The following is a 13,116-nucleotide window of genomic DNA, read 5'->3' on the forward strand; positions in this document are numbered from 1 at the left end:
TTGGTTTTTTGATCCCCTTTTTTTAAGGATATATATATTTATTTTTTTTACTTTTTTTTTTTACTTATTTTTTTTTTACCAAAGATTTTAGGAAGGTCATGTCCAAGTTTGTCTTTCTCTTCATTTACGTAAAGCTGTCTCAGAATCTTCCTATACCTTAAAATCAGACAAAATACTTCTTTTTTTTCTTTTTTTTTTTTCTTTTTTTTTCTTTTTTTTTTTTTTTTTCCCTTAAGTGGGAGAAAGAAAAGAAAAAACAGGAAAGAAACAAGCAGCATCCAGCACTGGGGCTTTCAGCGTTCAGGATCTCAGCACTAAAACTGGAGGTAAATAAATATCATTGAAAATGTAAACTAAGTTGTATGTTGCTAATTCTTTTAATCAAAATGTGCCAGAGCTATAACAAAATCTTCTTGTTCATTTTTATTAATCTCTTAAAAATATGCTTGATATGCTGAACTTTGTTTATTTGCATTCATATATAAATAGAACTGCATGGTCTTGCCTGCATGTTTTTAATAGGCATGAAATAAGAAAGCTAGAAGTGTGAATGATATCCTTTTTCACCTCATTTGCCAACAGGGAGGGCATTTAGGGCTATGTTTTTTTTCTCTTTCCCCACCTTCTCCTCCCTTTTCTTCCCTTCCCCTCTGTTAGCAATGACGATGAGAAGAGACTTAGGTAGATATATCTGTCATGGTGTCTAGCATTTACTTTGTCCTAAATGAAGTCTGCAGTATAAATGATAATTCATTCTTAAATGTCTACACTCTAAATATGCAATTTCAAGGTATCCTTCTTCTTGTTAGCTAAGGCAGGTTATTTTTAGTAACCTTTAATTAGATAGTAACCTAAATGAAGTCTGCAGTATAAATGATAATTCATTCTTAAATGTCTACACTCTAAATATGCAATTTCAAGGTATCCTTCTTCTTGTTAGCTAAGGCAGGTTATTTTTAGTAACCTTTAATTAGATAGGCAGTTTGGGGTGCACTGTGATAGCTTTTGGAAAGAAAGCAAGATTCAGTGAATGTCAGCAGGCTACGTAACTTTAGTGAAGATGTATGAATTCTATTTTTCAACCTACTTAAGGTTTAACTATTAAAAGTAAAAAGAATCTGCTGCTTGAGTGTTTAGGGGGAAGCTCAGGATATCATTTTTGACCGTGTGAACAGAGCTGCGGCTATTGAAGTGGTGACTTAAGCGTTTTTCGCATCTTATATGTGGTTTTCTATGTAGTATCCTTTGTCATTCTAAATATCTAAAAGGACAGCTGTTATTTTAAGTAATGTAAGAGATTCTTGCGTCGTTAAGACTACATATATTTATTAGCTTGTTCAGTAACAGGAGTCATCTGTTCACATACACTGAAGAGAATTTTATGAAGTTTTTTTGTTGTGTTTTTACTAAATACTGTTTTGAAATAACTGGTGAGTAATGGAATGATTTTGTGGCTGCAAGGGAAGGGAAGAAGCAATAGGAACCCTGGAATGGTGTCCAGTCTCATCTCTGTAATAATAGACTGAGAACTGTGCCTTACTGCCCAACCCATGTTGAAGAATGTCCTCCATGCTGTTCAGAAGCTCTGGGCCGTAAAGAGCATGGGTCTGAATGGGGTAGGAAACAGCTGGTAGGCAGCAAGTTACTCCTGGATATACCCTAGAGTGAACTTCAGAGTGGTAGTTACAACTTCCATAGTCTTTTGTCCTGAGCTGGGAGAGCTGTGGTAGGTCTGTGCTGAGATCAAGTTCAGAAAATAATCTGACCACCTGAGTCTCTGTATCACTCTCATGAAATTCATGCTGGCACTTGAATTTGCCAAGGGATTTAGCATTAGTACCTTTCAGTCCATTCTGTTACCATACTTGCCCCTGCAAGTGTGTGTGTACGTACTCAGTCACTGTGCTTAAACAGAGGAGAAAATATAAAATGACTAAAACAATTACTCCACATATAGGGACATCTTCTATAGAATCTTCTGCTGTCTTTTAAAGGATATAATGAATGACCGCATTTGACCTCACTTGCAAGTAAAAGTACCTGAGACACTTGAGCTGTAGGGTTGGCAATGGAATAAACTCCAGAAAATCCTTTCTCATTTAACTCTGCAGTTTCCCACAGGCCATAAGAAAATATAACACACATAAGTGCCCTACTTTTTCATTTAGAATGTTTAGTGAATAGCTCTGAATACAAATCCCTGTTGCAATTCAGGTACTGGTCCTACTTAGTCTAAGTTTTGTGTTATACTGTTTCCTTGGATATTGTTATTAAAAAACAAACCATCCCCCCACAAAAAAAAAAGTAGTGAAAACATAGGGTACAGTCTAGTCCTGAGCATCTATAGCTTTTGACCCATTCTTTTCACCCGAAAATATTAATATCTTTTTAATTGAAACACACATAAAGCCAAAATAGATACATGAGATGATTACTTTGAACACTTAGGCACATTAACTTATATCTCTAGCCTTGAGCAAAACTAATGCAAGGCATCAAGTTCTTACAATAGAAAAGACTCAAAGACCTCTACTTTGGCATAAATTTATTACCTTGCAAATTCTCTTATATCATGTACCTGTTGGCTTCAGTGTTAAATTCTGTAATCAGAACACCTAAACAAAATAAACTGCAATATTTGGGCCTAATTCATGAAGATCTTTGTGACACAAAGGAAAATTTACCTCATTGGAAAATGAACTGAAAAACAAAAATGACTGTTTGGGTAGGCAATTTTTGAGTAGGCAAGACTTATGGTAATTCTTATGAACTGCTGAGGTTATAGTCTATTTTTAAGTTTTGCTTTAATGTGGTGGAAAAATAGAAGGATGTCCATTTTGCCTTCTTTTTAATAAATGTCAACATTTAATTCTTTTTTTTTTTTTTTATTTTCTTAATTGTCTGAAATTTTATGCTGAATTTTATAACATATTTTTCTGTTTTCTTAAAATGAGTTTTGTCGCTGAAAATTACCAACTTTGATGCAAAGCTTCCCCGAGGAGGACAGTAGCAGAAACAGGAAGAAAAATTATGAACAATTTCTTTCTTTCTTTCTTTCTTAGGATATATACTTCTGAACATTCTTTTTTTCTTGTAGCCATCTGGTTCTATTTTCTGTTGCTTTTCGTTGTTGTTGTTGTTTTCTTTTTTAATGTTGGTGTCCAATTCCTTTGACGAAAGGAAAAGGAAGAAAAAAAAAAAGGAATTAAAAGAAAAAGAGCAATTGAAATAGCATGGCCGGAAGAGCTACACCTTGATCTCCTTCCTAAAATCTGGAGATTGGATGTAGATTCTGGAGGTTTCTGATTCTACTTCTCACTCAAATTAGGGTCAGCTAAAACAGGCTGCTCAGGGCTTTGGCTACTTGAATTTTGAATATCTCCCAATGTGTATCTGTGTCAATACTTAGTAAGGACTTTAAATATGGCTATCTACACAGGTATGCTCTTTTTTTTTTTTTTTTTTTAATCTTTGTATATATGTTCAGGTAAACATATGTACAGGTATGTATGAAAGTATCTCCTGAAACAAATGCATAAAACATTTTTGCTGCAAACACTATGTAAATAAGACTGTGATCGTGATGTTTTAAAATAATTAACTCTATTGAATTTAAATGCTTTATTGGGCTCTTGGCTGCATTTCAGGATGTTTTTCTGTTTCTTCATTCCTCATTGGTATTTGTTGATGATTCTAGATTTTAAGTGCAGTCTTTTGGTAGAGAATTTCAAATCCACTATTACCATAATTACTTGTTTCTGTTGAATAAGGAAAATCTCTTATGTTGGAATTACAAATGCCTTCATTATCTCTAACATGTTGTATGTTATCTACCGAATAGAGAGGTCTGCCCTGTGCTCTACATATCTTCATGAAAACTGATTTAAATCACACAATGTATTCTTTTAGTCTTCATTTTCCTCCGGACTCTCATATTTTCACTCTGATTTGTGCTTTTTTTCCGTTTGGTATTTTTTTTATGTCTTGTGTCAAATTCCAGTAGGCTTAGATTAAATGCCCTTGAGAAGGCATTTTCAGGAAAATTCTGTTATCTCTGAATTGCAAGTTCTCCTTCATCCCTCTAGCTTTCTATCAGTTCTGAACTTTCCAGGGTAGTTACTATTGTGACAACATTACTAAGAATTCTGTAGTCTGATTCACTTTACCTCATCTGTGATGAATGTACCTTAATGCACAAATCTTCCAAGTTGCATGTAACTATACTTAAGGAAAGTTTCCACTGCAATCTAAAGTTTTATTTTGTGTAAGAGAGATTGAAAATTACAGTGTAATTATACTAGGAGATGAGAAAGAGATAGAGTAGAAGATTATTAAACAGCATTATTCTGCATAGAGAAGTAAATGAAAATGGAAGAAGCAAGATAAGCCAGCAATATATCCACCTATTCCAACTACTGGCACATTTTTAGTAAAGCTGAAAGCTGCATAACTGTGGCATAATAAACATCAAACAACCTCAAGTTTGTGTTGCAGTCTTTAATAGGAACACTGCAAAATGTAAAGTTACTTTCTTGCATTTTCTCTTGCAAGACACAAATGTGAAATAGGCATGGGAGGAATTATGTTGGTTTCATTGGTTCAGTCTACAGCAGTGAACTCCCCAGTTCTGATCAGCCCTGAGAGGCCCAAGAGGTTCAACCCACTGAAAGTTGTAGTGTTGGATTAAACACTTGTCTGTAGGAGACATCAGTGTGGCAACTTCCAAACCCAAAATGAGCATCAGCTCTATTGGGAATATAAAAGATTTTTAAAAGCTTTTTTCTTATCATATGAACTGGTAGGTGGCAAAGAAATTTGATCCAAGTAGTACCCTCCCAAATAGAGGGAGGGTAATATTTTTTGTTGTTGTTGTTGTTTGTTTGTTTGTTTTATGTGTGTGTACAGAAACAGTAGTTTGCAGAGTTCAATGTGTATTCCCAAGCAGGTTACAGAAACTGAATAGGAGAAAAGCATCACAAAACTGATAGATCAACAGATGAGTCTGGAACTGAGGCCACTCTGTAAAATGATTTTCAGTGTCTTACATGTGAAGTATACACATACTAGGGTCAAAATTACTTTTTAGTCCTGTGTTCACCAGCAATGAATACATGTATGTGGTCTACTCAGTAAGGTCAATGCATATCAGCAATCATAGCCCATAGAGCCTTGGGCTTCACAGTTCATGGCTATAACAAGCTCCGGCAACTCTTCTTTAAATGGAAACACTTTATTAGAACTGAAAATATAAAAGGCAGGATCTGGTTAGTTTATATTGTTTTCCAAGGAATTTCCTGTTGCTAGAAAATTATTTTTTTACTAGAATTGGCTAGAAAATGGCATTTCTTTCATGATAAGAAATTAAAATAAATAAATAAATAAATAAAAATAGAGAGAAAGAGAGAGAGATTTGGGAAAGAAAAAGTTATTCTAATTTAGGACTAAAAGTAATAGTCACAGTTTTCTGGTTGGATAAGTCCTATGGGACAGCCTTTTTTACTTTTGTGTCTGCTTGTTGAGTTCCTCCCAGTCAAGGAGAAGAGGAAGGAAAGTGCAAATAATCCAACAATGAAATTATTTTTTCTGTTCTCCAGAAGTGGAGAGCAGAAAGAGTTTGGGGGCAGGATTGGTGGGACAGACATAAAAGCACAAAAATAAAATTCCCTTCTAAGAGGTATTCTTCTTGAAAAAGGAATTTCTGTGTTAAGGCCTCCTATTTCTCTATTGGATGGTTTTATACTTGATGGCTGTTGTCATTCTGAAATGATGCTGTGGTGAAGGTGATGGAGAACATTCCATTATCATATCAGCTAGTAGGAATTCAAAGTTCATTCTTAATATAATAAAATATCATTAAAGATTATGTTCAAGAAGAATAATTACACCATTATACTTTAAAAAATACTATTGCTCTGTTTCCTTGACTACTCATCAATGTCAAAAATATAAAGTTGGATGTGTATATTGTTATGTAATTTGGGTTTGATTTGACAGTTAAATTGGCTGTAAATAATATAGATCTTAAGTAAGCCTGGATAACTGTGGATCAGTTTGGATCCTGTCATTTCCTCTATCTCATCGTTGAGGAAGAGGATCAGCTGATCCGAGGCTAAATATTGGAAATCAACCAAATATAGCCAGGCTGAAGCTCAGTGTAATCACATGCTGGCTACAAGTAAAAGCCCTTCTTTGTAAAGATGATGAGCACTTTTTAGAGAAGCAATAAAATGGAAAATAGCTAATGCTCTTTTACATTTTCCAACAACAAATTAAGGCACATTGGCAAATCCTGGTTTCAGATCTTATGCGTCAATTATATTTGCACTAAACAAGTAAGACTTTGGAAGTGTCTGAATGAGCAACTTGTCAATCTTATGTTATAGTTTGAGGCATCTAATGTATTATTGAGTTCTTACTATACTGCTTGACAGTAAAACAGTTTCTGTAATATCCTAAATATCACATACATCAAGCATTTAAAAAGTCTTAAATGCAACCTCCTACAGTTCTGCGTACTTTCTTATTTTGGCTGATCTTTAAATTTGGTTCTAGATTACCAGCCACATCCATATTTAGTTCTTTTATTCTGATTACTAACAGATACCTTGGAGGCTATTATCATTCATTTATGGTTGGAGTTATTTTTTCCTATCTGCATTCCATTGTATTTACTGAAAGAGAAGTTTACACACAATTTTATCTCCTAGATGGTTGCTGCAGTTGTATCCCTCTGTAAATCTTCAGTTAGATTTCCAATTAAACGTTAAAGTAATGAACTGTCATCTCTTTTCTCCTTCTGAATAAAATGAATAGAAAATATTCTAATAGCAATCTTCACAAATCTATTAATAATTTCCTTCCTTATTTAAAACAAGGCAAACAAAGCTCATCTATTTATTCTCACTTTTGGATGTCTGTGAGGTTTTTGTTTTTTTCTTCTTTTTGTTTCATCGTTAGATTTTCAGCCAATTTACTGTGTACAAAGAATAGAAAGACTTATAAATCTATAGCTCAGGACCAAATGGATTTCATTGGATTTTGAAAAGAGATTTTGGCAAACCCCACCATTGTTCCCAGCAGCCCAACAGTGAATATGCTGGGAAATTCCTCCTATTCCTTCAATTTTCTCATTTTGAGGAGATAACCCCAGGAGTTGGAGACTCCTGGGCCCAATCTGCCTCTGCTTCCCTTTTCTCTTCAAGATCAGAAAGAAAAAGAGTGGAACAAGAGTGCCCCAGAAAGGCTGTACCTCTCATACCTGAGCACCAGTCAGGATCCCTTTTGGCTCCGTTCATTCCCCTCCTCACTTAAAACATATATCTGCTTTCAAACTCATTTGCCTTTAGTATGGAGGGATATCTCTCTTGTAGTTTCTCACTTTAACCCCTTGTGTCTTTCAGGCATCATTTCTATCCCCATACAATTCCCATATACATAGTGGACAACTATCAGAATTACAAATTCCAAAATTTCTCACTTGAGTGATTACTCAATCCAACCATTTAACTCCCGATCACTTTGAATTCTTGTTCTGAAAAATGTTCTTACTGATGTTCCACTGATGTCTTGTTATCTTTGATCTTAAGGTTGTGATCAGTTTTCACTTCTTTTTTTTTGTTTGATCTTAAGGTAGCCAGAAGTTGGTGGTGCATTGAAACATCCTACTTCTAAAACACTATATTATAAGGTATGAGCTGGTAGGAATAATCACGTCTTGCACTTGCATTTTATGTCTGTAACACATATCAATACTTTTCAGTGTATATTAGAAGCACAATGCAATATAATTCCAATATTAGTGTTTGAGATTGTTTTTTGTTTTGTTTTTTTAAATATTACCTGTTGTTATCTTCAAGCATTTTGTCAGCAAGTGGGGAACAAGAATTCTCACTATTTTAGAAATATTTTAAGATTTACATTTGTTATATGATTAAAACATGTTATTGCTATTACTATGGCTTTTAGTAATCCTTAGGAATGCAATCAGTCAGTACATATGTGCCAACCACTGTATTATAAATACATCAGAATCTTTTCTTGTCTTTCTGGCTTTAAATGCATCAAATCCATTGTAAAATTTCCATACAGATTATTCTTGTCAAGACAAACTTTTTCTTAGCAATATTCATATCTGTTTTATTGCAGGTGACAGCAACCTCTTAAAGGTTTCTGAGACAAGCTGTGGTTCTAAATGTTATGTCTGCAACATTGCTGCTAGTACTAATTTATTTAAACAAAAATATATGGGGGGAAAAATAAAGGAAAGAGGGGAATTAGAATTTTTATTTTTTGGCATTTTAATAGCTTTTGTTTAAAAAAAAATCTGCTAAATGATGCAGAAAGGGAAAATATTAGGTGGACAGTGTCTAATAGGCTATACTTTCTCTAGACTCATATACATTGCACTGATTTGGGGATGTACAGGTAGTGTACCTGAGTTAGTATTAATATCCTTGTTTATTGCTTATTGTAGTCTAGGCAAGATATCTTAGGGGGAAAAAAAAATAAAAAAAAAGAAAGAGAGAGACTATCAAGTCTGCATCACACACCTTCTCAAAAGCCCAGAGTTTTTTGTTTTAGCCAACAGGATGCAGGCTTTAGATTCTAGTTGAGTATTCCTTAGCACCTTTCACTGGTACACAAAAGCTCCTTCTATTACTGTTCACCAATTCCTGGATGAAAATGAACAATATTTGCCACTATATAATTATCTTTTACATTTAAAAGAAATTAGGGAAAGCATATCAGATACCCAGTCGTACAGCAGATATTTCTTATTTTTCTGTTCCTAAACATCAGGGTTTAGAATGATCCTTACAAATGTACTGTAGAAACCTGTTTATATAAAAACTGCAGACAAGGTGAGCCTCTACTTCACTTAAATACAAAGAGTGGTATGTGCCTGGGAAATAAGAGAAGGAAGGACTGCAAACTCCAAAGTAGGCAATTTAAAATAACTAGCTGAGCAAAGACCTAGAGGCTTATGTTTTATCTCAAATTATTTGTAAACAACATTCTGTCTCAGAGCTTAGTATGGAATTACTGAAAGAGTTGAATGTAAGCCAGACCAGGAAGATGTGAGATGAGTTTATTAGAAACAGATCCCATTCTCTCAAGACTTCCTTAAACAAAGCTTGCTGACTAGGGTCAGGGACCAACAAAGATAAAAAAATTATAACAAATATTTCTTCTTGATCTCAGTTGCTTACGTATGTCTGCTACATAAAAAATGTAATTTAACATTCTTTCATCTCAGAGTAACTTCATCAGTGAATGCTTCGCCTTATTCTTTTTCAAATAAGATTTGCATCCTATGCAAAGTATTAGCAAAAACTGAATTTGGGATGGTAAGGGTTGTACTGCTGGAGATGCTGCTGGGGTGCTCTGTGCATGGACATGACTCACTGTGCCTGCTCTCACTGTATCACTCCCTATGTCCTGTGGCTCTGTTGGGTTTGCTGCCCCATATGTGGGGTGGCTGCAGCTGCTAGATTCCACACTTCTCTCACCTCTTTATCCACCATGGAAAAACCAGGGTGTGCTCCACTCCTGTGTGGACCAGACAGCCCTGGTTTTGTGCCCCACTCTTGAAACCAGGAGGTTTCAGTGCCCCATTGTGGTCCCAAGAAGGAGAGCTGGGACTCTGACAGCTCTTAGTGCATTCAGATACAGACTTTTGGAGACTTTTTACAGACTTTTACTTCCTTCCCATTTTCACTCCAGCTCTACCTTCTAGGTCTTGCTGCTGCAGCAGGCTATCAAGTCTACGTTTTGTGGCTGTTTTTTTAAAGATACTTCTCGTAGGCTTCCTTGAGAAAGGAAAGGAAAAGGCATTTAAAAAATGCCATTTTAAAAAATGATCAGTGCACATGAATGCAAGTGGTATTTCATGGGACAAAGAGAGGATACTTTTCTGTCTGAATTTTGAAAGCCTCCTTGAAACTCTTTAATTTGAGCTGCTGAGGAAAAATCACAGGAATCCTCCTTTAAGGAAAGTGTTAGACAATCTAATTATAGGATACTCTGCCAGTTCATCTCATACAGGTTTTCTATTGCAAAGTAACTATTTGTTCCATGAGACTATATGCAAAACTTCCAAACATAAACAAGAATAAAGGCTTGTCCAATTTTTCATTTCCATTATGGCTCACAGTGAACAGTAATTTATTAGAAAATCTGTCAAAGATAGCAACTTGATTTGTAAGCTCTGCAAACAGTCTCAAAGGGTGCTCAAAGGGGATTCTGCTGCAGTGTCAGCACTCCTTGCCATTTTCTTTAGTCAAACATTGCCTACTGCATCGATGTTATGAATCTTCTGTAAATCATATCCCAGAACAAGAAACTTTGTCCAGAAGTCTTTAACTTTTATTTCAAAACTTTATTATTCGGGAATTTAATAGTACTAAGCAGTATAAAACAGTGATACAGAAAAATAAAACCCAAACATTAGCATGAATTATTGTAGTAATATCAGAAATATTGTATCTGTACCCCAACGGTATGCTTTGACCAGAAGAAAAGGTATTTTCACTCTATAAAACGTTTCAAGGAAGACTTTAAGTTTCATGAGTAATCAAATAAATACTTATAAAAGTGTACATAAATACTTATTAGAAAATGAGTACATTTTATTAAAATTTGGAAACTGTGGAATTGCGGTGAAAAAGACGATATTTTTTAGTTGTCAGAACAACAGTTCTATTGAATATTTTTAAGTTTTGCAAAATTCCTCGTGACAGACAGGCACTGAATGAATACTTAAAGGTCTATTGAAATAAAATGAACAAAATCAGTCTTTTCAGAATTGTTTCCCCACTGATGCTCCTTTTATTCTTCTGGTCTGTTTGAAAACATAGTAACGCTGACTCTTACTAGCAAAAGAAAATCTAAATTCACTTTCTCTTGTCACTCTCTGGATCTGAAAGGCCATAGAGCTGGTCAGTGACTGAAAATTAGTTAAACCTAACTCTGATTAAAGAAATTAAGTGAACTTGACTGCTAGACTTCCCCTGCTTGACTTAAATATATATATATATAAAATAGATAGATAGATAGATAGATAGATAGATAGATAGATAGATAGATAGATAGATAGATAGATAGATGATAGATAGATAGATAGATGATAGAGAGATAGATAGATAGATAATATATATGTATCTGGTTAAAAGTTATCTAGTTATGGTATGGGGTATGGTAATAAATGAGAGAAAGGGATTGTGTCAACTCTTGGTGGAAAACAAATGGACTTGAGAGCTGCATTTCTCAGGTGGCAGTAGATGCTACACATCAAGAAAAAGGAAGGCAGCAATAGCAGAAAAAAGTTGCAGCGCACTTTTATCCCTGGAGGACAAACAAGCATGGTTATGTGTCCTCCTCAGAGGTTTGGGGCAAGGGATTTTTCCGAGCACAGAAAATATGAGTGCAAAGTAAGTAAGTGACCCTGCATGTGGAGGTGGGAAAGAGAGGAAAGATTCTTGTTGCCCTACAACTATCACATAGTTGTAGCAGGGAACGAACTTCTGAGCTGAATTGTAGAAGATAATTCAGCCTTTGGGGAGAGGAAGAGGAAGAAAAATGGAAGCTTCAGGCAGGTTGATGGAAGGCTTCCAATGCCAGAGGGGACTTCAGGAAACTGGGGCTGCCCAGACAGCAAGTATCTGTAAGGTAAATATTTCATACTCAGTGCTAATGCAAGTTTGTATTTTAGAAAACAATGAAAGCTCCCTTGTTGTGTATTTATTTGTGTTGTACCTCAAGCAAAGTATTTGATATTCACCTGTTTAATATTTCTGTATGTTTTTTTTTTGGTTTTTTTTGGTTTTTTTTGTTTTTTTTTCTGCAGTCTACTAAGCAGCCAAAACTAGTGATAGTGCCAGTAAAACAGAAGGGTTCCTCAAGTAAAATTTATTTGTTTTTCATCCCCCATGAAATATAACTCTCCACATTCAAAAAAATGAAAAACAGTAAGGGATCTGTTCTCCCCTTTCGGCACACGTGTAACTCCATTTAACAGCAGCAAGATTAACGGATATTAACTCCTTGAATGCTTGCATGCTGCATGCTACCAGCAGCCTAAGGCTGAGATAGAGGAATGCACAACTTCTGTTTGGAAGCTTATATTTTTAACTTTTCACGTGACTCTTTTTTCTTTCTTTTTGTCATCTTTTTCTTCTTGAAATTCTCATGTATGGCTGCAGCAATCATTTAACATTTTGTAAAGAAGCTAGAGCTTAAACAGGGTTTTCTAAGAGGGGGACAGAGAGAATGCTCTGAAGTACACCCTGCTGCAACCTCCAGCAGTGGTGATTCAGGGCAGCAGAAACCAAAGAGCCCCTTTTAATAAAGCTTCCCCTATTCAGAAGTTGTTTGTTTTGTTTGTTTTGTTTTTGTTTGTTTTTTTTTAAAAAAAAGTGTTAAAGTGTTGTGGTGTTGTAATACTAATTCAGCTTTTTCCAAAATACTTTAAGGATTCCTCAGTGAAAGATGCAACAGACAGTAATAGTACTGTCTTTATTGATTTCAATCCCATTGTAATTTTGAGGTGTGCACACTTGAAGGGAAACTTAAAGTTGAATTAACTTCTTACTACCAAATTTTGCCTCTGGAAGCAGATCATTATTTTTGGCCTGACTGTATGTCTTATTTTCCATTTTCCTCTGCCTCCCACACGCTAATGACTTCTGCATGGAATTCTCTTACCCTACGAACATATTTTCTTTTTAAGCACAGTCCCCATGGAGGTGGAAAATGTGAATGTGAAATGAAGCTTGCCAGCTTCTAAGAAGGTTAAAGATCTAGGAGGTGTACAACTCTATTCTAAAAGTCACTTTGTCACGACCTAATTTACTGAGGTTTGGTTGCGTGGCATGATTCTGTATTTCCTTGAAGATGAATCCTATTTATTTATTTATTTATTTATTTATTTATTTTACATTTGCCCTGTTGGGCAATGAAGATTTGTCTTTGTGGATTTAAGTGACCTAGAAGAAACTTAGTGTTTAATCTTTATTGATGAAATCAATACGTAGATCCATGCTAAGTGCTGACAGTTTTTATGTAGGGAGTAAAACGTGAAGCACCTGGTCCTTCAACCTCTGATTTTTTTGGGGGCCA

At 35.1% G+C, this 13,116-nt stretch overlaps 1 protein-coding gene across 8 annotated transcripts in view; it reads left to right on the top strand.

Moving 5' to 3' along the window:
• The window catches only part of DLC1 (DLC1 Rho GTPase activating protein), a 223,602-nt gene that overhangs the window by 26,680 nt on the left and 183,806 nt on the right, over positions 1-13,116 (top strand). For 3 of the 8 annotated variants that reach the window (XM_085545381.1, XM_085545382.1, XM_015862300.3), the window contains one exon: positions 237-326. The exons of 4 other annotated variants lie outside the window; for them this stretch is intronic. The gene's annotated coding sequence lies outside the window, so the exon portion shown is untranslated. Of the gene's footprint in view, positions 1-201; positions 327-13,116 lie in introns of those variants that run through there. One more of the 8 variants, XM_085545380.1, reaches the window with a different exon arrangement.

The sequence above is a fragment of the Coturnix japonica genome, chromosome 4 (assembly GCF_054131305.1).
Source record: "Coturnix japonica strain WE chromosome 4, WE-NBRP24, whole genome shotgun sequence".
NCBI lineage: Eukaryota > Metazoa > Chordata > Aves > Galliformes > Phasianidae > Coturnix > Coturnix japonica.